Raw genomic sequence first — 25,576 nt, forward strand, 5'->3', positions numbered from 1 at the left:
AGCTCCCACCCGATACACCAAGCATGTGTGATTTGGATCGAGATTGCTAAAGGTCTGCAGGACCAGCAGAAAAGGTTGGACACTTGGGCTTTGCCACTTGGTTACTCTCTCTCCCTACCTCCTCCTAGCTTTTCCCACCTCCTCGAAAATATTGTTTGATTGATTTCCTTGTTCCTTCTGGGAATCCAATCCAGCCCTCATTCACGCAAGGCTGACGGTCTACCACTCAGTTACATCCGGCTGTGTGTGCTGACATCCCCAGAGGGTGTCGAAGCCTCGGGAGTCAGTGTCTGCCCAGAATCATAGCATGTTCAAATAAAAAAACAGGTTGTTCCGAGGAGAAATGTCTCACCCTCCATCAAGTGCACTAGGACTGGAGAGCCACATCCCCAGCTCTCACCAAACAGGAGAGATTTGTGGCCATCCACTTCCCTGTCACTTCCTCCAGGCTGTCTGCTGTGGTTTAGAGGCGAATTGGCAGTGGGTTTGTTTGCCAGAATGCATCTCTTCACAGTGACTCTCCCAGCTCCTGCACGAGCTTGACAAAAACAACTGTCTTATTTTAATCACCAACCTGCGAAGAGGAAGTAGATGACTAAGTGAGGAGAATCTGAAATCACTTCTAATCTGGGTGAAGTAAACAAGTGCCTATTTCCACGACTTAGACCCATAGAATGGTGGGCATGACATCACAGATGTTTGTCACAAGGCCCACCCCCTACCCGATCCGGAGCTGCGTGGCTCTTCATGCCTGAAGATGTTTTCTTTTCATTTCTTTATTTTAGTTACGAGGAGCCTGACAAGTGCCTGGTTCTCTTCGGCGATGATCAGGTAGGCTGGAAGGGCAGGCACAGATTGGTGGGCAGGAGACCAAGTGCAGGCTTGCAGGGAGAGGGCAGGAGCCAAACTGAGGGGAGAGGACCGGTGGGTGGAATTAGGAGAATCCTGAGCACCAACAGGGAGGCAGTGCTCGCTCACATGCTTTACCTTGCTTTCCCTGCAGCTCACTCTGCTCCCCTGTGCTCATGAGATTATCACCTGTTGGTGGAAATGGGGAAACCGAGGCACGGGGAACTGCTTTCTGCTGCGCAAGGGAGTCGCTCTGCCATCACTCTCCTTCACCTCCTTTTAGCTGGGCGGGGGCGGGGGCAGGCTCCTGTCAATCGTGCCAGAAGGGAAGGGCTGGGGAGAGAGGGATCCTTTCTCTGTGTTTGTTTCCCAATAAGAAATTCCGTTTAAATGCCAAGCTCCTGGACAGAGGGGACAGAAAACCGTAAACGCACCGAAGGGTGAATGGTCTGAGACCCTAGATTGGTTTTTGAAGAACCAGGGGAAAGGCAGACGATTGCAGGGTACCAAATTCTGGATCAAGGCGAGAGCAATGGTCCAGCGGGGAGGGCGCTTGCCTTGCACGCGTCTGACGCAGGTTCAATCCCCGGCCTCCCAGATGGTTCCCCGAGCCCACGCCAGCAGAGATCCCTGAGCGCAGAGCCTGGAGGAAGCCCTGAACACTGCCGAGTGTTTCCCAAAAACAATTTTAGAAAAATGTTTTTTAAAAATCTGAGTCACGGAACAAGACGGAGGAAGAAAAAGAAGAGAGCGTTACAGACCTGAGATGCAGCTGCTCCTAATCCCTCATTTTGCTCCTTTTTTTGTCTTTTTCTAGGTTTTTCCCTAAAGATTTTCAATGTAGCTTTTTTAAGAAACGAGGAACAGCGGTGGGGGTGGGGGGAGCAGATGGGCACTTCTACCGCGTCCTGCAGGCTGGGGACATCCCCTTCTCCGCCCCCTGCACACATACCCCACCGTGGGTGTGAGGGAAGATCTACACACTGCCCTCCTCTAGGGGGCGCCACCCATACGGACCATGATCCGATGGCGTCCCGGGGCTCTGAGATGTCCCTCCACGTGTAGGCCTGGGGTTCCCCGATGGACGAGTGATGCAGGGCCCGGAGAGACCTGCGGGGCACCCTGTCTTGGTCAGCTGGGCCCCTGTGATCATTAGCTCCAAGGGACTGATAAAGCGACTCCCGGCTCCTGTGGTCCCAGTGGGTGTGGCCCCCCCCTGCAGGAGCTGACGCCAGGGCAGCGCCCGAGACACTGGCCTGTTGGTCAGAAGGCACGCCCACTGCTGCAAGCGCAAGTGATTCCTCTGCCTTCATCCTCCTCACTGCACGAGGAGCGTGTCTGGCGGCGGCCTACACCTGTCAGTGCCGCAGCGCTGCTCACTTGGTGCGAAAGGCCTGCCACGCTCAGGTGTGTCTGTAGCAGCCTTCCAGAGCAGGACCGGGCCCAGGGAAACACGATCATTCACTGCCCCCTAGTGCGCAGAATGTGGATGGGCCGCGGCTGCCTTTTATTTTCTTTGGTTGAAGTACTGCGCACATCAAGGTTGCATTTGATTTCCAGAATCGGACCCCGGAGGAGGTCGGGGGTTCTGCTGTCAACTTTGCTGGGATTGACTTTGGTTCTGAATGAACAACACGACGGGGCCCAGATACAAATGTCAATCACAGGTGATTCTTCGGGCCGCTGTATTTGAACGTTTAAAAAGCAAAAGAGAGGCATCCGCATTTTTCAAACAGTATTTGAGTCCTCATGTGATGCTCCTCTTCAGATGAAAGCTTTCTTTAGACCACAAGAAGGCTTCTCTTGAATGTAGCATTAATGAATGCAAGTCGCATTAAGGAATTTAAGTTGCCGCCTAGCCAAGTCATGTGTGGAGCTGAAAGGAACACCAGTTAATTTATAAGGCAGAAGCGTTGACCTATCACTCCTTATCACATCAGCATTCTTCAGCACTTTTCAGGTCTTCATGTACTGCATCCCTCTTGAATTCTAATCCAGCCACATTCAGCAGAGGGGAAATCAGCTGTTGAATCATGGGCTGTTGAAGCCAAGGAAAACTTGATTCACCAGTGTCGTGCCACAAGGACCCTTTTTTTAAAATTTTTTGTTAGTGAAACACCATGAGATACAGTTGTAGATTTACAAACTTTTGTGCTTGGGTTTCAATTATACAATGATCCAGTACCCATCCCTCCACCAGTGCCCATTCTCCATCATTTACACTTATTTTGTAAATTTTTGTTAGTGAAACACTATGAGGTACAGTTGTAGATTTACAAATTTTTGTGCTTGGGTTTCAATTGTACAATGATCAAACACCCATCCCTCCACCAGTGCCCATTTTCCACCACCACGGGTCCCCGGGTGGGATGGTGGGATGGGGGGGGTGGAGGGATACTGGGAAACAAGGACCTTTTTGACCCGTCTTGGGCTTCATTCCATTGTTGCATCAGCCCAAGATTGTGCGCTTGCAGATCATTTAATAATATCTGTCAGCATTACATTCAGCAGACTTAGAAACCTGCTTCTTAAGGTCAATAATCTACTTTTAAACACTTCCTTACCTCTCTCTTCATTGCAAGGCCTTGAACAGGCTTATCACTATCTGAGCTCAATCACTTTTTTCTGATCTTTGGGTAATCCTAGAGTATTCTAGATACTAGAACAATTTCATGCCCTGAATTCTGGCCATAAGTATCTCCATCATGCAAGTTAATCATGGTTAACCATGGTCAAAGTCATCCCTTGTGTGTAGCTGTGCACATCAAAAAGAGTGCTGGGGCTGGAGCGATTGCACAGTTGGTAGGGTATTTGTCTACCTGGGTCAGCCTGGGTTTGATTCCCAGCATCCCATATGGTCACCTGAGCACCTGAGCACATCCAGGAGTAATTCTTTTATTTATTGATTGATTTATTTATTTTTAAATTTTTATTAGTGAAACAGTTGTAGACTTACAAATTTTTGTGCTTGGGTTTCAGTTATACAATGATCAAGTACCCATCGCTCCACCAGTGTCCATTTTCCACCACCACGGGTCCCAGTATCCCTCCCACCCACCCCCCCATCCCACTTTGCCTCTGTGCAGGGCATTCCCTTTTGTTCCCTCTCTTCTTTTGGGTGTTGTGGTTTGCAAAAGAGGCATTGAGTGGCAATCATGTTTGGTCTATAGTCTACTTTCAGCATGCTTCTCCCATCCTGGGAGGATCCTCCCAACACCCTTTATTTGGTGCTCCCTTCTCTATCTGAGCTCCCTTTTCCCCTATCACGTGTGGCTGGCCTCCAAGCCATGGAGCAAAATTCCTGGTACTAATCTCAGCCACTCTTGGGTGTTAGTCTCCTATTTTGTTACTTTATGTTCCCCAGATGAATGCAATCTTTCCGTGTCTATCCTGCTCTTTCTGACTCATTTTGCTTAACATGATACTTTCCATGTAGTACCACTTGTACGTAAATTTCATGACTTCATATTTTCTAATAGCTACATAGTACTCCATTGTGTAGATGTACCAAAGTTTCTTTAACCTGTCATCTGTTCTTGGACACTCAGCTTTTCTCCAGATTCTGGCTATTGTAAACAGTACTGCAATGAACAAACAAGTGCAGATGTCACTTCGACTATACTTTTTTGCCTTTCTGGGTTATATTCCCAGGAGTGGTATTGCTGGGTCAAATGGGAGCTCAGTTTCTAATTTTTTGAGAATCGTACATACTGTTTCCCAAAAGGGCTGAACCAATTGGCATTCCCACCAGCAGTGAAGAAGGGTCCCTTTCTTGCCACATGCACGCCAACACCGGTTGCTTTTGTTCTTTTGGATGTGGGCCAGTCTCTGTGGTGTGAAATCTCATTGTTGTTTTAATCTGCATCTCCAGGAGTAATTCTTGAGTGTAGAGTCAGGAGTAACATCTGAGCACTGCCGGGTGTGACCCAAAAAGAAAAAAAAAAAGAGTGCTAGTTTTGTAACTTCCTTGGGAGAGTTGAGAAAATAGCACTCCAAATCACCATCTATGCAGGATCCCGATGAAGAACATTGGCTCAGAAAGTTACAACAGGATGGGGCCAGAGAGATAGTACAGCAGGCAGTGCACTTGCCTTAAATACGTCTGACCCGGGTTTGATCCCCGGCATCCCATATAGATTCCCTGAGCTCATCAGGAGTGATTGCTGAGAGCAAAGCCAGGAATAAGCCCTGAGCACAGCTAGGTGTAGCCTACAAACCAAAATAAATTTTTTAAAAAATAATAAGAAGAAATTTACAACAGGAGGGGTATCAGGTGAGATTCTCAGGGAGAATATGTCTCTCTAGGGCAGCCCCGTTCATTTAATTCATTTATTTCATGAGACTACAAAGCAGAAATATTCCTTATGAGAGGAAAGCTCTAAGGGTGAAAGAAACAGACAAGAAAGTTCTGGTGTGTCAGCACAGGATAAATTTCAAATTTTTCCACCCTGTGGACGCTACGTATATAGTGAAGTGCTTCAAAATTCTTCCTAGACAAGTAGTAGTTTTCCTCCCAGAAGGTTGCAGGAAGTCAGGCGGGTGATTCATCTGGTTAAACTTTTCCTCCTGGGTCAGAAATAAACAGAAGCTTCCAGCTGTAGTGCTCTGGGGAACAAAATGCACCCATCACCTGTGGAAACTTTCAATGCAATAATAAGACTTAGGCTTGAGGCAGAATTTGCCAGAGAGAAAAAAGAAAAAGAGGTAGAACTGCATTCTGGAAGGTCCCTGACACAGCCCACTGAATTCCAGTGGCTATTGGTTTTATTCAAGTTGGGCAAGTTGTCCATCAAATAGTTGTACACTACCAGATCTAGTTTCTACCAGTCAATATATCTCCTTGACTCGGAAGTCTCAGAATAAACTGTGTGGTCATCTTGTCTACCCTTGGCTCTGAACCATCTTTTCTAGGGAGGTGATGAACTGAATGATGGTAGAGCCAAGGAGAAGAGAAGGTAAGGGAGGTGTATGCACAAGGAAAAAAAATATTTTGTTTACCTTGGGAATCTTACAACATAACCAGAAGAGGAAAAATCAGGGCAAATAACACCGGAAATGATTGAATGGTGCAGATAAAGAAAACAATGCAACCAGTATTTCAGCCATTTACCACGGCTTCATCCCAGTGTGCTCATAATGCAGCAAGCAGATAGGGAAGGACTAAAAGGAAGTAGACATGCACTGGCTCCAGAGAAAGCCCCTGTCCCAAACTGGACTTCATTCAGCCAAGAATCTGCTTTCCTCAAGGCTCTCCACATGCTGCCACCTCCTCTCCAGCTGACCTGGGGCCAAGCCATTTCATTGGCTATACCAAGCATGTTTTATGTCAGGGTTTTCAAAGCTGTTGCTGCTTTTGCTGCTGCAGTAGCTAGAACCTGGCCTTTCATGTCTCAGTATAGACAGATGCATGACTGAATCAAGGATTCATCCAAGCCCTGTTTCATACTGGCCATCTGGAATGTAGCCAACCACTCATTTAGCAAATTGCTCTGTTTAAATGCAGCTGCTGTGTCTCAGGGTTGAGGCTACCGAGACAGATCGCATGATTCCTTCTTCCTTCATTTATCTAAGCCACTCCTCTCAGTCTGCCCGGGGAACTTTAAAAGGCTGTTAATGCATGACAAGGCACTTGACCCACATGATTTCTAAGCCGAAGAGGAGCATCTGTCTTGTGCTGGGCCGTCCTTTCCTCAAAAGCAAGGGCACCTTGCCTGCAAGCCCATCTTAATGAAAGCTGCCTTTATTAAGAATCCCATTAAGCTCCACGGTGCCTGCCATTCAGCACTGTAACGATCACCCTTAGAAAAGCATGCAGCGGGCCCACACAGCCCTGAGCCGGGTGGCTAGTGCTTACCCCAGCAGTCGGGAAGGGACCTCAGACCTCAGATCCCTGTGGACAGAAGGTGGTGTTTGACAGCATGGCACAGCCCTCCACTCAGAGAGATGGATTACAGTCGTTAGCAGATAATGTCAACAAAGCCCTGAGATGATGTGAATAAAAGTTGGAAGCAAAACGCTTTCAGACTAGCAATGAGCTTCCAGATTTGGTTTGGTTTTGTTTCGATTTGGGTTTTTCATCTTGGTTTCCCTTTTTTTATTTCAAAGGAATCAGAAGTAAAGGGACCACCAAGGACAAGGTGCTGACTGTCAGAATGCCATCAGCCTCTTTGGCCAGTACTCATGATTTTGTTATTTATCATACAAAAAATCTTGATGCTCTCAACAATACCTGACTCAGTCAGGGTCACACTATTAAGTCCGGAAGTCAGAAGTCAAACAACATGAGTGTTTATCAAATAAATATCATATGCTGTAACCTTGGTTGCGCACTTTGAAAAGGAAACAAAAGAGTCTAAAAAATGATCTTTCCCTGATATCTTTGGGGGCACCAAAAGAAACAAATACAGGATACACTGACTCAACACAGTAGGGCTTTGGAATAAGGATAAGTGGGCTTTGGAATCAGGCTTTCTGGGTTAAAACTCAGAGGCAGTTCTGGGCAACGATACTTTTTGAAACTCAGCTTTTAGTATCTTCAAAATCAGGTGGATATTTATCCCTTGGAATTATCACTAGGGGAGACTGAATCAGTGGCATACTTTGTACTAGTAGTAACACCCTCCTAGTTAAAGGATGTTCGCAGTTGATAGAGAACACACTGCGTGAATTACAAATACCAGAGGGATTCAAAGGAAATAAAGGATGTTTTGAACTGGGTCAAGTAATGTAGTCTCTATGGATGAGCTGATCCTAAAGGAAATAGAAACTCTGGGTAGGGGCTAAGTATCTGGAGGAAACAAATATAGACAAGACAGAACTGGACAGGGGTGGTGCGGTAAGACTGAGGTAGGTAGAACAGATATCCTTAGTGCAGGAGAGGAAATGTTGAGTGAATGAGGACCCCACTAAAACTTCTGAAAAGCTGAGATGAAAAGTTTTAACCTTTAAACCTAATTGGTAACAAGCAACCACTGTGTGTTTTTTTTTAAGTGGGACAGAGGTGGTGTGAAGACCTTGGCTTCAAAACACTTGCCCTATATTAGAAGCAGAGAACAAGGCAGTTGTTCCCAACTTGAGACTGGGAGATTGCCTAAGGCAGGCATTATCCCAGCCCCAAAGAATGAGAATTCAGTAGCATAGCCCAAGGATGGAGAGGATGGAATAAAGCTGATACTGCCTTCCCTACTAGACAGATCTAATGGCAACATCAATGCTGGAGTAAGGTGGGAAGGGAGAGAGAAGTCAAGGCAAAAGAAAATACAACACCACATTTTCCTTACCAAATATTTGAGTAGCTAGCTTCCTCGATATCCTAGCTAGCTCCAAGCATAGGTATCTAGGAGCCCAGGAGAAGCACAGAGTCTGGGATCCAAGGAGTTGTGAGATAGGTGCTCTGACCCAATGGAGAGTAATAGACCTGAAGTGATACACAGTGAAAACAAAATGACATCCCAAAAGTCACAGTCCTGTAAGTGTCTGTGGGACGCTGCAGGTATTTATTGATCTTGGGCTTGAGGTAGAGATGTAGACACGAATGCCAATAGTTTAGGAAAGACAGCTCAGGAACAACTACAAAATATTGGGAGAAACAAGCCAAGGGCTGAGACTCCAAACTGAAAACAGCAAGGAACTGAGAGCGGAAAGAATCCCATAGAGGAGGGGCTATCCCAGAGGAAACAGCTGAAGAGGCAGGGAGATCAAGGAAGATGAGAGAGGGAGAAAATCCCATTTGCTATATTAGAAATGGAACAAGCCAGGAGAGAAATGGCAGTGGTGCTGGGAGAGAAACAGATGAGGGAGCGCTAAGCAGGGCACGTGTGGGAGTGAGGGAGTGAATGAGAAGCAGTGATGGGAGGCTGGAGGAATAGTACTGCGCTGACTCCCTGGAATCAAATTCATTTCTGAACCCCCCTGTAATAACCAGAGATGCTGTCAGGATCTGCTGATGCTGAAATAATTCTCATTAATATATCACACCCTGGGGGGGGGGGCATCTTATATAAGACACATGACTCAGAATTTTGGGTCTGTCACATCAAGGCTAAAAGAAACAAGCACACCGACATTTCATCTGTATCCAGACTGGTGATAAAACAGCGGCCCCAAATGTGAATTCCAAGTATTGTGGATACAGCTTCAGTCAGAGCTTGTCACACTGGTCCTGTCTCAGAGACTGCAGGACACTTAGCAAGGCTGCATTACATGTAGGACCTCCTGTTCTGAAACTTTGATCTGCTTTAGTCTTCTCATCTGTATAATGGAAATAATAAAGTTGCTACCCTGCAGTGTGTTTTTGTGGAGATTTAAAGGAACGGTGCATGTAAAGCTGTCAGAGGGTGCAATGTCTTCCACTTATCCGAGGAGATGCTCTATAGTCATGCTGACACCGGAAAGCACTGCAATTAGGCCATTTTTTCCCAGTGGCAGACAGTGGGTGTTGCTATTCCATGTTCTCTGATTCTCTCCAATCAAATGCTGTTCTGGAGTGATGGGGAACCCAGGGGCACCACTGGGAGGGACCACAAGAACACACCAGGGACCTGATGCCCAACTTTCAGAACTGCAGTCTGGCCAAATTCATGTTCAACTCACTCTGCTTGCTGCCTGTGAAATCCCATCTGTCTGGGGAAAAACACCATCCACTCCCTAGTTAATTAAAAAAAATGCATGCTTTTGCTGAACTTTGAAGGCACCAGCAATCTATGGACTACATTGGTTTTTCCTGTCCAGAAGGAATTGACTTTTCTTTTTCAAACTGTTGCAGGGATGTGTGAACATTCTGGCTTTGACTTCCGTTGGTGAATTACTGAGGTAAATATGAAATTTGAATCTAATTTCAAAAGAAAGGGACCAACACTTGTTTAAAATATAATCGTTTGGGTGGCAGAGAGATAGTACAGCAGAAAGGGTGTTTGCTTTGCATGTGGTCAAACCAAAGTCGAATAATGCCAGGAGTAATTCCTGAGTGTAGAACCAGGAGTAACCCCTAAACATTGCTAGGTGTGACCCTAAAAACAAACAAACTAAAAAAAGTATAATATTTTTATATAACTCTTGGTGTGGGATAAAAGAATCAACCAAGAAGTGCTCTTAGGAGAGCATAGGGTTTGTTTCTTCTTTGGTTTGTCCCTCCTAATTTCGTGTTTGTTTTCACACTCACCATTTCCTGGCTCTGCTCTGTAGCCCCTCTTGGGGCTCTCACACCTCCATGGAAGTTCTACTACTGTCATATTTGTTCATTCATTCGAGAAATATTTTCTGTAGTTAAAGCAACTTACTTACTTCTGGAGATAGAAGAGATAAGACAACTAACTAGATACAGGAGAAATCTGGACAAACATTTCAAGCACACATAGAATGCTCAAAGGACCAGACATAGTATTAGTGGGACAGGGAGCTGCTATAACAAACAACTCCCCACAAGCAGTGTTTCTCAGAGAGAGTATTTCCTGGTCACACAACAGTTCACTGCATGCATTTGGATGGGAGATTCCATGTTGTGATTTGGGAACCCATTTCCACTCAGCCAAGGGAAGGAGATCCAAGTGAGGGGTTATGTGAGAGAATTTCCTGAGGTTAGACCTGGAAATAACAGAGGGCAGCACTGCTCACTTTCTTAGACTCCGGAGATCCTTTCCACTTACCTCCATGGATGAAGGAACATTCACAAAGGCACACACTCCCCACACATTTGCTGCTGCTTTCACATTTAACCCCGGCATCCTCTACAAACCCCTCAACAAATAACCCTCAAATTCACCTTACTAGCCTTCTGCAGGCTTCCTTTGCAACACTTGCAAATGCATCTCCTTATGTTGTCCTACAATCTTCAAACACAGACACTGTGCACCTTGCTCTGTTCTCTGAACCATGCTTAAGCCTCACCCAACACTTAACCCTAAGCCCCCTTCACAGCACCAGACACACATATGTGGTAACCAGTAGATCTTAGGCCCACACAGTGATACTCACAGATATTATGCACACACCCAGATTCCTCACATTCACACAGTTACACACAGATCCTGTGTGTACTCATTCATAGTCATACACAGATTTCACATATACATCATACACAGGGATCCTCTACACAATCACACAGAGGTCACACACAGATCCTGCACACACATGGTTTCATACACAGATCCATTGTACATGACAGAAATAAATACGTACCTCAGACAAATAAGTGCATCCACTTCTCCCTGCAGAGGTGACCACACTTACGCAGACTCACTCAGAGGCTATCACTTAGATGCTCCCTCACAGGAAGACTCCTCTCAAGCTTGTGAATAGATTCTTACAAGTCAAACAAACAGGAAAACATGCACACAAGCATAAACACACACAGACACACACAAGCAGACACTGATCTAACTGGTCATTTCAGGACATCTCAGTTCTTTACTACAAATAACCAGGAATGTGTTGTGACTCACTAGTCACAAGGGCAGACCAAGGAGCACCCCAAGGAGCCCAGATGGTGCGATCACACTTCCCCTTACCCTGTCTGGCACGGAGACAGTAGGGGGTCGGGGTGGGCAGACAATTCTGTGGGTGCCCTCCAATGCTGGGAAGTGTGCCTGCAAGACTGGGAACATGCGGCCTGTTTGTTCCCCCACATCCTCCTCAAGAACAGAGTCTGCTTCGACCCCTTTCATGTGAGAGGCTCTCTTTCGCCCACAGCAGCAGCTTCTGCTGGGTTTCCACACGATGCGGCTGGGTTTCCTGATAATATAAACTTTAAAAATAATCACACAGAAGAGAACGGCTGTTCCCCCCAATCCTATAATTCACTTAGAAAATGGGTGCTTCTAAAGAGGGGTGTAGTATGGTGGCTGTTAAGAGAGAAGACTCAGCGATCAAAAAGAAAACCGAGGACGAATAAAGGGATTTGGAAGTGAGAAATAGCCTGGGCCAGCTGGCGGCCATCTGGGAGCTGTGAAGAAAGGGAAGAACAAAGTTACTGAGTTTCTAGCAAGTGGGTACAGTTTCTCATGAAGGAGGCCGCCACTTTGAGGAACTGGAAAAAAGCCAGAACCTAACCAGCTATTTTTTAATAGTGGTTTCCTGAGGAATAGATGGCAGGGAGTGTGCGCAAATCAGTAAATCAGTTCTGGACATGATCATTTTAGGAAAAGTCAGAAAACATCAGGTGTGGCGAAATAGAGCATCTCTGGACATCTGTGGTTGTGGGTAACAGAGGAGTAGGAAGGATATTTGGCTATTGCTGATGTGTGTGTGTGTGTGTGTGTGTGTGTGCGTGTGTGACGTTAGGGTAACACATTTGATGTGCTCAAGGGATACTCCTGGTCTTGTGCTCATGAATACTCCTGTCTTTGTGCTCAGGGATCACTCTCATGGCAGGCCCAGGGGGCCATATACAGTGCTGTGAATTAAACTGGGGCCTGCCACTCGCAAGGCAAGTACCTTAACCCCTGTTCTTTCTCTGACCCTGTTCAAGGAGTTTTTTTTTAACACTCAAAGATCAGAAAGAAAGCCCATGTGTATGGGAGAAGCAGTGAATTATAATCAGTTATTTCAATTCTAGCCAAAGATAGGAAGAACGTTTTGTGTACTTGCATAGGGGCTCTCTACAGAAAGAAAGGGGAAAAGTTGAAAAATCATTGTGGCTATCATCATGTTTAGGGGTATTGTGCATCCAGCAATGGTCCCATCATATCACAGCACATCTAAGACAGCATCCGAGTTACTTGTTTTTGTCATCCTCCAGAGATCAGTATCTTCTCTCCGGCTTATACTCTGACACTGACGTTCCCATCCAGTAGTGGCCCACCAGAAATCCCATTCCACGGCATCACTCCCACAGCCAGTGACTGGCCTCCACTCATCAGACCAATGAGTCTTATTTCCTTAATGACTCTGCCCTGCACTCTCCTTCCTCTCTTTTCCCCAGTCAAACTGTCCGCAGGATGGTGACACCCTCCACAATCCCTCTAGCCTCAAACTCAGATCTAACCCAGCATTTCCCCCATTTTCACTGGACGGTTTTTGGAAAACAACAGATCAAGAGCCTGTGAGGTTGCAGCTCAATGACTGAGCTCCTGCCTCACAAGCATGGAGCCATGAATTTCAGCCCTGGCATGACCCCACATTGCCGAGTCCCAGCAGCACTGACAATATCGTCCCTGTTGCCACCCATGAGTACAGGCACGACAGCCAGGGTGTGACCAGAGCCCTGCAACAAGGTGTGAGCTTTAAAGATGGCAACAGCAGCAGCAATGACAAGGGTGGGGAAGAGAGCAGAAGTAACTCTCATCTCCCACTCATGCCACACCTGCTTCTGGGAAGTTACTATGAGGTGGTCTTTTTCCTAGATGGTTGGGACACATCCCTGAACAAAGATACAGACTCTCCCAGAGTAAAAGGCTATCAGGAGGAGAAAGTTGATTTACAAAATCAAAATATATCAAGTGATGCTTTGAAAGTAACAAGTGCTATCGAATAAAGTGAAAAATAGAATGGGGTCTAGGAATTAAGATTGCTGTGTGTGTATGCAAACACATTTATGCATATGCACAGTTTTAAACTGGGTAGTCAGTGAGAGGCTGGCGTTTTTCTATTAGAAATGGAAGAGACAGACATACAGATGTCTAGGGGAAAATCTGTTCCTCGAGGTGGAATAACCAGAGAGGTGCCTTTCAGTGAACTAACAGCTGTGTGGCTGGCGCAAAATCAATGCAGGATGAGAGTGAGAGGCAGAGCTAGGAGAGATCAGGTCATGTGAGGTCTTCTATGCGTGCAGCCCCTGCAGCCTTTTAGGCGCTGAGTTACATGCTCTGAGTACTGAGCATTTGCTCTGGAGATGATGGTGACTCAACCAAGTGGGAGCAAAGGGGAGGCTGAGAGTTGGTGATAACTCTGTGCTACCCACATTCTCAGTGAGGCTACCTTGTTCTGGGGCCAAATCTAAACTCTGCTGTTCAACTGAAGGCACAAGACACTTCAGGATTTGAGCACTGCTTCTGTCTTCAGATTCATTTGCTGGCATCTTCACATGGTGTTCTGAACCATGTGGGCTTCTGACAAGCCTCCTCTTCTCTTATGGCCCCACATGTCTGCATATGTAGCTTCCTCTGCTTGAACACTGCCTTCTGGGCCTCCAAGAAGCCTCTTCCCAGGGAAGTAATCCTTCTTCTCTCTAAACCACGCACCCAAAAGTAGTCCAGGCATATTTAGGATGACAGCTCTGAGCCAGAATGTTCTGTCCACAATCTGTCCTTTCAAGTGGCTGAGAAATTCTAGCAGATAATAACCAGAGCTTCCCCCCACCCAACCCTCGAGTCCCTAGCAGACATTGAATTGGTAAAGGGATGGACAGTTGAGTGGCTGAATGGATAGTTGAGTGGCTTGATAAAGAGATGGGTGGATGGATGGGTGGATGGATGGATGGATGGATGGATGGATGGATGGATGGATGGATGGATTCTTCCTCTTTCATGGAATCGTCAATTTGAGAAATTGTTGTTGGTTTGAAAATGAACTGCAAGTTCTTAACTTCATTGTTAAAAGAGTATGCTGTTTTGTTTGTGAGCATTTACACATAATTGCATGTTATGGCTGCTTTGCTGGAAAGAGAGATTTTGATAAATGACATTCTATTTGCTATTAACCAAACATAAAATTTCAAATCTGCCTTTATTTGCCTGATGTGCTATTTGACTAGTCATAATTTATGCTACAACTTCACACCTCTTAATGTTCATCTTTCCTATCCACCTATGTCAGATATATCATTCAGCTGAAAATGATTTATTTCTGTTTGCCAAAATACTAAGGAAATCCTTTCAGAACACGAGGAATCTTTGTAATAAACAGTTATCTCCTTACTTGTTTTGTTTTGTTTTGTTTTGGGACCACCTCTGGCAATGCTCAGGGGTTACTCCTGGCTCTGTACTCAGGAATCACTCCTGATAGTGTTTGGGGGATCATATTGGATGCTAGGGATCGAATCTGGGTCAGCCACATGCAAGGCAAACGTCTTAACTTATGATCAATCTCTCCAGCTCCTTACTCATCTGTTTTATAGTGTTGTCATCATTCTGTTAGGTTTCAGGCTCTTATCCTCTTTTCTTAAGAGATGCTGAGACACAGCGATTGCATGTTTCATGTCAGTGGCTGATTTCTTCTCACTCTTCTGCTGTTTGGGGGTGGTAGGGGTGGTAAAGGAGGCAATTTTCTGACTATTAGCACAGATTGACTTATTACTTGCAACCTTTAGATGACAGAATCAGAAAAAAACAAACCTTCCCCACGCTTCTTCACTACAGACATTCTTCCACAAAAGTCCACAGTGGGCTATAGGAAAATGAAGAAAAAGTGAAAGCCTATGGTCTCAGGGGTATCTGTCTGAAAATCACTGCAAGCCAAGAGAAAGTTTAATGACATCATAGGGTTAAATGACAGGTTGGAAGACTTTTGAGCAAGAAGGTCACAGCAGGCATCTCAGCTAACTGATTACTTTAAAGTTCAGATGAAGAGAGGTTGTCCACTTCTCACATAAGTCACCTTCCAGGAAAAAGGAAGTGTCTATATTTAGGAGACAACTCCTAAAAATGTGGACATTTCCAAATATTACAACACAATCTCTATGGAACTCCAAATAGGCTTTACATATTTGATAACATTCAGACAGCATAACTTGAACACATACATCTACTTTTACACCCTTCTAAGTAAAACTTGTCTCAACAAAAGGAAAGGGACTACTCCTCTGTAGTTCTGATTACCAAATGCAGGGCCTCACACATGGAAACCCCATGGTATAAAATTCATAGGGATAACAGAGACCCAATTCAGTTCATTAGACAGCAACCCCAACTCACTCACTTTCCCCTGCTATTCAGGAAATAGTAGCAAGACAGCATTATTATACTTGAAGAGATAAGATGAAGTCCATTAAGTAAGAGATACGATTAGAGGGAGGGTGACATAATAAAAAATAATTATTAGAACATAAAATCGTGATGTAAATTTTTCTAACTCTATGGAGGGATTGGAATTAGTGCTCTCCCAGAAAGTATCAAGAAAACCGAACCAAAAAAACGCAAATGAAATAGAAATAAGAAAACCATAAGACCACTCTAGGAAGAAAACTGAACAAATACTAAACATACCAAAAAGAGTAAAGAGAGGTAAGGGAATAATCCAATAAACAATTTGAAAACATTTTCCAAAATTTCAAGAGCTAAGAGAAGTTTTGAAAAGGGTCCAGTGGAGGAAAAAAATTATTTCGCCACAATCGGACTGGGAATTGTAAACAAGTGGAGCATTGCCACAACAGTGCTGGAAGCTAGGAGGCAGTGGAGCAATCCCTTCCTCTGTTTGAAAACTTGTCTTTGTTGCTGAGTGAAAAACCCAGATAAATGATTGTGGAACCAGGAGAGTAGAATAAAACCACCTTCAAAGAGGCAAGGTATCAAAAATTAGTACCTACCAAATGTGTATCCTTCTCAGAGAACTACTGAAGATAATTCTGCATCAAGTGGAAGAGATGATGGAAAAGAGGAAGAATAGATGCAAGATACAGAAACAAAATACAGAAAAGAAGCAATGGCACAAAATACAGAAAAGAAGCATAACATTAAAAGGAAAACCTAGATGATAATGATGAAAAACCAGAAACCATGCAAGCATGTTATTGGAGAGACAGGATAGATACTAAATAATCATCACTGATGTGGAAGGAGGAAGCCTTTGGGATTAGAGAGTGGAGAGAGGCAAGGCTTTGAGACCCAAAGCTGTGAATCTCATTAAGCAAGTGTCCATAACTAAGATAAAACCAGAAATGTTTAAAGATTCTAAAAGAAACTCAGTTTTTCAAGTGTTTGAAGATGACCTATCAAATTTTCCAGATAAACATTCCTGGTCTCCTGGGCTTGTCTTCAGCCGACCTTATTCTAAGGTGTCCATCCTATCATCCTCAGTCTGTTCCGGACAGCAGCCAAAGTGTTCAGGGCTGGACAACATCAGGTCCCAGATGGCTCCCAAAGTCTTTCCCACTGACATGTTGGCTCCACATTGAGCCATTCATGCCTCATCCTTTCCCTATTTATGTTTAATCCTAAATTTGGGGCTTTTGATCTTACTACATTTCATCTTACTGATTTTTGCATCCCTTTTTTGTGTGTTTAAGATCATTTTAAATGCTAATACTGGTCTCCAATATATTCACTTTCTGTCTATTTCATCTGTTGGAGTATGAGTCCCACCTGCTGTAGCCCATCCACAGCCACTGAGTCAAAACTTCTGGGAGTATAAATGTACATAGAGATTCCCATGGATCAAATGCAGGGTCGCACACAGCCTCTTGGTGGGGAGGGGACTTAAGTCCCAGTTGCAATGGTGCTTAGACAAGTGCTAGTTTATTTTTTACAAGCTGAAAGATAAACTCCAAGGTGAACAATTGACTGTGACATCAATGTGTTCAAACTCATTAAATCAGCACCATGGAGAACTGTTATTCCAGATCTAACCAAACCAATGTCAAAGTAAATGAAAAGCAGATGCTGCGAAGACTATTTCCATTTCTCCCATAGGTGCCTTCATAAAAGAATACCTTTTGTCATAGGTATCCCAGGAAATGTATCTACCTTCTGTTTCGTGGAAATTTAAAGCACAGATCATGAGTCATTTCTGAATTAAGAAAAACTGGGGAATGATGAAGAAATTATTCTCAGAATGAAATAGAAATTGCAATCAAGCTTTTATTTTGCAGACTTTATCCCCACCAATTAATTCAGGTACATGATATTGAATCTATGTTCCTAAGCAATATTCTAAGAAGTTAAAGATTTTTTTCCAAAGTTTTATCTCTTGAAGTGAGAATTAACCTTTTAAATCACTTATGATTACTGGTCATCATCGCATTGTGCATGGGAGACCTGGCCTGCAGTCAGGAGAGGGTACCCCAAGCTGGCTTATATGAAGTGAGGAGGAGAGAAGTGTCAGGCTGGAGAAGCGAGTTTTCAACTCCCTTCTCTACCACCTTGGTCATATAAGGAAATACCTAGGGAAATCTAGGACTGCTGAGAATCTCTGTGATGAGGACGTGTACATTACAGACCTCTTGTCTCACCAGTTGGATTAAGTTGTTCCTTTTTGTTTGTTTCCATTTTAAATAGGCTGACAAGAGGCTATGGAGATAATACAGGTTGTTGCCTTGCACATGACTAGCCCCAGTTCAATCAGCAGCATTCCATATAGTTCCTTCAACCTAGCCAGGAGTGATCCCTGAGCACAGAGCCAGGAGTAAGCCTTGAAGACCACCAGTGTAGCACAATCTCCTCCCCCATTCTCCAGTTATTACTAAAAGGAAAAAAGATAATATTGAGACTTTTTTAAGAGGGTGTCAGTGCACTAGTGGTAAGGATAAAAGTATCTCACTCATAGACCTTCAGAAATACACAGGTTGCACCTATTCTCATATTTTCAAAATCATCTCAAAGGATTGTTCACAACACTAACACAGTTTCACAGTTCTGTGATTCACATCAAAACACAAGAAAATTCAAGATAGACTACTATACTCAGTTCATTCATCCACTAAGAATACTTTAAGCTGTAATTTGTGTTACCTGGGTTTGAATCCTAAATTTGCTCCTTGGTCAATTTGGAAAGTTAATAATAATAATAATAATAATAATAATAATAATAATACCTCGCTCCTAGGATGATGTTGACAAGTAAATGAGTTCTCATTTATCAAGTGTTTGAAAACAGTATGAAATATATTGAGAAGTTCATGAATGTTTGCTACTGTAAACAAAAAGTGACTAGGGCAGGGTAGTGTTTAGCTTTCTGTAGCGAAAGGTGTCAGGATACAGGTCACTGCTGCATTTGGCCTTATAAATGGCCAAAACCAGTAAATACAATGGGTCTCATTACCCTGACCCTGAAAGAGCCACCAATACGGCAGTGTTAAGAAGGATGAGGAAGGAGAGGCTGATAAAATCTCAAGGCCAAACTAGGCTGCCGAAACGAAGAAGGACAAAAATGACTGTCTGTACTTTCAATGCACATATGCTGGAATCAGTTGCATCCATTGAGAACCTGATGGTACAAGCACCAAAGATCAAGCACGACATCATTGGTCTGACCAAGATGAGAAGGCATCAACCACATAATGCCATTTTCAATACTAGAGAAGAACTGTTCCTCGGAACATGCAACAAAAGCAGCGTCAGTGAAGTCAGTTTCCTTGTCAACACGATCTTGGCCACGAGCATTGATTCATTCGAATGCCTAACAACCCAAATCAGACAATTCCACTTGAATAGATGTGGCTCACTGCTGGCAGTTTTTATCTTTGTTGTCTATGCACCAACATCTAATTATGATGAAGGAGAAATTGAGAAGTTCTACATGGAGCTGGAGAAGTTCTATAAAGAAGACCACACCTTCTACAAGATCATTGTCGGTGATCTTAATGCCAAGATAGGACCGAGAAGATCAGCCAAAGAATTCCACATTGGGACCCATGGCCTAGAATGGAACTAACAGGGTGAGAGACTTTCTGAGTTCATTATGTCGACCAAGATAATCCATGGTAACTCACAGTTCCAGAAGGCTGAATCTAAACGTTGGACATGGGAGTCTCCTGGTGGATGGTTCCACAATGAAATTGACCACATCATATTCAATCCACAGTTTTGCCTGACTGATGTTGCTATTGTCCCAAAATTCCAAAGAGGATCAGACCACAGTATCCTTCATGCAAAATTCTACTTCACAGAGTGGGGAGAAAGAGCTTGAAAGTTTAAGAAGAGAACTCCCAAAACGACCACCAACTGGGAGCTCTTTGGCACTATTGTGGCAACATGGGAAGATGCCATCATTGACAACGGTCATGGTCATGGTCCTCCAGTTGTTCATCGATTTGCTCAAGTGGGCCCAGTAACGTCTCCATTGGAGACTTTGTTGTTACTGTGTTTGACATATCGAATACATCACGGGTAGCTTGCCAGGCTCTGCTGTGCGGGCAAGATACTCTAGGTAGCTTTCCAGGCTCTCTGAGAGGGGCGGAGGAATTGAACTCGGGTCAGCTATGTTGGCTGCGTGCAAGGCAAATGTCCTACCGCTGTGCTATAAAACCATTGACAACATTGATGAGGAATATGATTGACTAGTTCAGCACCTTCATGATTGTGTGAGGAACGCCTAGAGAGAAATAGCCACAAAAGGACGCCTGTCTTCGAAAACTCTTGAGCTCATTCGCTAACATGGCTTGACGCAAGCCCTGACACAACCACAAGCGAATGTTCAAGCTTGCAAAACAGTGCAGAGAAGCGATAAAGAAAGACCTCAAAGAGAAAAGAGCAGCAGTTCTGGCCTATGTGGCAGAAGCTGGGAAAAGTATTTGCAAGGCCCGCCTGTCCTTTGCCAGCTACAAGACCAAGATGACTGCCCTCCAACATCCTGACGGATCTATCACATCTTCCAGAAGGGCAATGGAGAAGATTATCCATGACTTCTACTCAAATCTCTTCAATATCTACATCCACCTGCCCACATACCAAATTCCGCAGGATGGATATGTCGTTCCCAATGTTCTCCCTTCCGAAATCTGACACACCATTTTGTTGGTAAAGAAGCGAACAGCACCCGGCCAAGACAAGGTCAGACCCGAACACCTGAAGAATCTGCCATCAGTACTCATCAATACACTGGCTTGGCTCTTCACATGATACCTGTCTGAATGCAAGGTTCTGTCCCAATGGAAAACCAGCAGGGCTGTACTACTGTACAAGAAGGGAGACATCCACGACATTGGTAACTATCGCCTGATCTGCCTGTTGTCTGTTGTCTACAAGCTGTTCACTCAAGTCATCCTGAATAGGATAGGCAGAACACTAGATGAAGGACAACCATGCAAGCAAGCCAGGTTCTGAAAAAGATTCAGCACCATCGACCATATCCATACAATAACCAAGCTCATTGAGGTTTCTCAGGAAGTTCAAGATGCCACTCTATCTAACGTTCATTGATTTAAAGATGGCCTTTGATTATGTTGAGACTGAAATGGTCATTGAAGCCCTAGACAAACAGGGCATTCAAACTCAATATATCAGGATCCTCCGTGAGCTGTATTATGGATTCACTACCAGGATCCCACCATTCTATAAGGAAGTGATCATCCATGTCAAGAGAGGGGTTCAGCAGGGTGATACAATTTCACTGAAACTCTTCAGTGCCATCCTCGAGAACATCATGCAATGACTGGGATGGGAAGGAATGGGAGTGAAGATAGACGGTTGGCAACTACACCACCTCCGCTTTACTGATGACATTGTTCTAATAACACCAAACATTAGCCAAGCGGCACAAATGCTGGCCAGCTTCAACCGTGAGTGTGGAAAGGTTGGTCTACAGCTGAATCTCATGAAAACAATGTGTATGAGAAACAGTCTCATTCCTGACGTTACATTTGCTCTCAATGGAATGAACATCTCCGAATGCAACAGTTATGTGTACCTAGGTTGAGAACATGACAATGACCTGGCCCTTGAGTTGCGCAGGAGGAAGAGAGCAGCTTGGAACACCTTCAAGAGCAACGAAGAAATAGCTAAGAGGAAAAAGAACCTCCAGCTCCGGGCACATCTCTTCGATTTCACTGTTCTTTCTGCATTAACATATGCCTCAGAGACCTAGGCCCTATGAAAACAGGATGAGAATGCTATTCAGGTGTTCCAAAGAGGAATCGAAAGAGTTATGTTTGGAGTATCACACTTCACTCAAATGAGAGAAAGAATCAGGAGTTCTGACCTCCGTCGACGATCAAGAATCAGGGACTCTGTTTCGTTTGCCAAGGCATCGAAAATCAGATGGGCTGAACACGTAATGAGATTTGGAGATGACTGCTGGACTAGAGCCATTACCAACTGGATTCCACAGGATGTCAAAAGATTGCGTGGCCGCCCACCTACGAGATGGTCAGACTTCTTTGTCAAGACCCTGAATGATCGGTTTGAGGCTCTTTGTGTTTCTAGAATGAGCAGACACCACTGGGCTACACTAGCACAAGACAAAGATGATTAGAGGTGTTACTGGCGCCCGCTTGAGTAAATAGATTAGTAACAGGATGTTAAGTGATCAAGTGGCCTTATCAGGAGCCCTGTCACCATCATTAGCACATTGGTTTCTGTCCTTTAGTCTGTGGCATGGTCTTGCAGCCACCATATCTAGGCATCTCTCAGCTCAAAAATGTTAGCACCATTCAGGAAAAAGGAAAAGAATAAAGTGAAGAGAAAACAAGGGAGCTTGCTAGAAAGACAGAGGAAAAAAGGCTGTCTCTTATGAACTTCACATGGTATGAAGGGAAAACTCTTCCCCAGAGCCTCTTTGCAGATTTTATCTTATCTCATTGACCAGAAATGAGTCACATGACACTCCTGAAACCAAGAAATCCTGACCATAGGCTTCTTCCTTTCTTTCTTGCTTCCTTTCTTTCTTGCTTTCTCTTCTTTACTTTTTGGGCCACACCCAGTGATGCACAGGGGTTACTCCTGGCTTTGAACTCAGGAATTACTTCTGATGGAGTTCGGGGGACCATATGGATGCTGGGAATGGAACTCGGGTCAGCCGTGTGCAAGGCAAATGCCCTACCTACTGTACTATTACTCTAGCCCCTTTTCCTTCCTTCCTCCCTTCCTTCCTTCCTTCCTTCCTTCCTCCCTCCCTTTTCTTTCCTCCCTCCCTCCCTCCCTCCCCCCTTCCTCCCTCCCTTCCTTCCTTCCTTCCTTTCTTTCTTCCTTCCTTCCTTCCTTCCTTCCTTCCTTCCTTCCTTCCTTCCTCCCTTTTCTTTCCTCCTTCCCTCCCTCCCTCCCTCCCTCCCTTCCTTCCTTCCTTCCTTCCTTCCTTCCTTCCTTCCTTCCTCCTTTCCTCCCTCCCTCTCTCCCTCACTCCCTTCCTACCTACTCTCTTCCTTCCTTCCTTCCTTCCTTCCTTCCTTCCTTCCTTCCTTCCTTTTTTTTTGTTGTATCTTTTGGAGAGAGTAAGAGTGGGCCAATGCTCAGGGCTTATTCCTGGCTCTGGAATCACTTCTGACAGTGCTTTGGGGTCTGTATGTGATGCTAGAGACTAAACTCAGGTCTGCTGCATGCAAGGCAAGTGCCTTACCTGCATGCTCTCCAACTTGCTGCCTTAGTATTATTGTCAAGAAAGAAGGAGGAGAATGACAACTGAGTAGACAACCATGGATTCCTCCATGACTCATCATTCCTCTGTTACATGACTGAGTGTTTCAGCTTCTGCCACTAGAAGGATATTCTTGTCTCTCTCATGTAAATACTTCAGTAATTAAGGAGGGTTAATCCCATGTGAGGCCCCTCATGCACCTCTAATTGCTTCCCATCTGCCTCTATGTGTGATGCCTATGTGACCAAGGCCTGTTTTTTTTTTCAAGACTTACTTAAACTACTTTATTGTAGAAAACTGTTCAAACCCTTTCTGAGCATGCAGGGACTTATGGGCATCACTGGCTGCTAAGTATTGCGATCATAGTGAGTCTCTGCTCACTGTGGCCCTTCTGGAACTCAAGACGGAGCTCCCTAGTCCCCTTGGTTGTATATATCTGGATGATAAAATGGGAGCAACATATATCAGGCATATCCTTTGCATGCGTAATCTTCCTGGAGCCCAGAAAAAGAGAGCCATCACATGGGCTAGCAGCTATAGAAGGTCCTGTGCAGACTTAACAGTGCCATCTAGGATGAGATGATTTTTCAGAGCAAAGGAGAGGAGTGAGAGAATTCCTGCCCAGAAGAGAAAACCTGGTTGGAATGAAGGGAAAGACCTTCATCTTATCTTACTGAGTTTTTGGGTTTTTCTTTATAGAACTTGGAAGAAACTGCCCAAAGTGGACAACGTACCCAACATTAGCATTAATAATGCTGTGACCTCTCCAGATGTGAGCTATGTCCGCTGGAAAGTGCATGGAGACTGGGTCACCCAGGTAATAATTTAAAGAGAGAGAGATAGAGAGAGAAAGAGAGAGAGAGAGAGAGAGAGAGATGAGGTCGGAATAGGTGAATAGTATAATGGGTCGGTCACTTACCTTACACACAGCTGAGCCAGGCTCAATTCCCCAGCACCCCATGTGATCCCTTGAGCACTCCAGGAGTGATGCCTGAACATAGAGCCAAGAATAAGTCCTGAGTTCCACTGGGTGTTTCCCAAAACCCAGACAAACAAAAAAGCCACCAAAGAGAGAAAGTGAGAGAGAGAGAAAGAAAGGTTTAACTGAAAGTTAATTGCAATTTAAGCTTTCCCTCCCATCTTCCCAAACTATCACCTAAGCTAGCTAGCAGATAAGTAATGGAATCTACTCTTTAATGAGATATACTAACTACTCCGCTGATTTTGAGATCATTTTGTTAGCTTAGCTGTAAAAATATTCACATGAATGGCTCCGAAAGGTATAAAGAATAATAAACCTCTGGCTACTAGAATCTAGTGAATTAAACAGTTAAAGTCTTTGACATGCTCCACGGACCCTCTCTATTTTCCAAGTGTCCTATGGGTCTGAAGGATGATGGTCAATAGACAAGAAGCTGAGGCAGCTTCCCTGACATTTATATTGGTTCTGGGAAGTGAAAAACTAAGTCTGCTTTGTCCTTTATAATGATGTAGCTCAGGAGGCAAAGGGTATGTTCCACTAAGAGAAGCAGAAACTGATGGGAATGCTACCAGGAGAACCAACTCTCACCTGCATCCTGACCTCTTTCTAAACACTGTGTGCGTAAACTGAATAGAGACTTTTTTTCTTAAGAAGTGGACTAGAGGGGCTGGAGCAATAGCACAGCGGGTAGGGTGTTTGCCTTGCAAATGGCCCATCTGGGTTTGATTCCCAGCATCCCATATGGTCCCCTGAGCACCGCCAGGGGTAATTCCTGAGTGTAGAACCAGGAGTAACCCCTGTGCATCGCCAGGTGTGACCCCCCCCCCAAAAAAAAGATGTGGACTAAAGACAGGCAGGTCAGGGGATAAGCCACCTGATTTATGTATGGATGATCCCTGTTCGATCCCTGGCACTGCATATGATCCCCTGAGTTACCACCAGATCTCTGAGCCCAGAGCCTGTAGTAAGCCTTGAGCAGATCTGGGTGTGACCCATCTGCATCCCCCACCACCAAAACAAAGATATACAGGAAACAAAAGTCAGATGATTTATTGTTGTGCGAAAGGGGGAAGAAATATAACTAAACTTACTTGCTAAGTAAAAAAAAAAAAGTTAAAAAAATTAGAGCAACAAAGTCACCTTTGTCTAAAAGATTAAAATCAATAAAGTTTTCAGCACAAAGAAAATAAAATTCCAAACCTACAGTAGAAAGGAAATGTGAATTAAGAAAACTACATACAAAAAGAAAATAAAAATCTGACTAAATAAGCAGACATAGCACTGTAGCACTGTCCTCCCATTGTTCATCTATTTGCTCAAGCGGGCCCAGTAATGTCTCCATTGTGAGACTTGTTGTTACTGTGTTTGGCATATCGAATACATCGCAAGTAGCTTGTCAGGCTTTGCTGTGCAGGCGAGATACTCTTGGGAGCTTATCGGGCTCTCCGAGAGAGGTGGAGGAATTGAACCTGGGTCGACTGGGTCGGCCACGTGCAAGGCAAACGTCCTACCCACTGTGCTATAGCTCCAGCCCAAGCAGACATAAAATCTCTTTAATTTTTTGTTTCCCTGCAACATTACTGCAGTCCA

General features: G+C 44.5%; 1 protein-coding gene across 1 annotated transcript in view; it reads left to right on the forward strand.

Moving 5' to 3' along the window:
• The first annotated feature begins 778 nt into the window (after positions 1-778).
• The window catches only part of LOC130018376 (WD repeat-containing protein on Y chromosome-like), a 93,051-nt gene continuing 68,253 nt past the window's right edge, over positions 779-25,576 (forward strand). Inside the window, exons 1-3 of the mRNA XM_056109069.1 lie at positions 779-831; positions 9,614-9,660; positions 23,704-23,821. The gene's annotated coding sequence lies outside the window, so the exon portion shown is untranslated. The remainder of the gene's footprint in view (positions 832-9,613; positions 9,661-23,703; positions 23,822-25,576) is intronic.

Source organism: Sorex fumeus, unplaced genomic scaffold (genome assembly GCF_029834395.1).
Source record: "Sorex fumeus unplaced genomic scaffold, SorFum_2.1 ptg000008l, whole genome shotgun sequence".
Lineage (NCBI taxonomy): Eukaryota > Metazoa > Chordata > Mammalia > Eulipotyphla > Soricidae > Sorex > Sorex fumeus.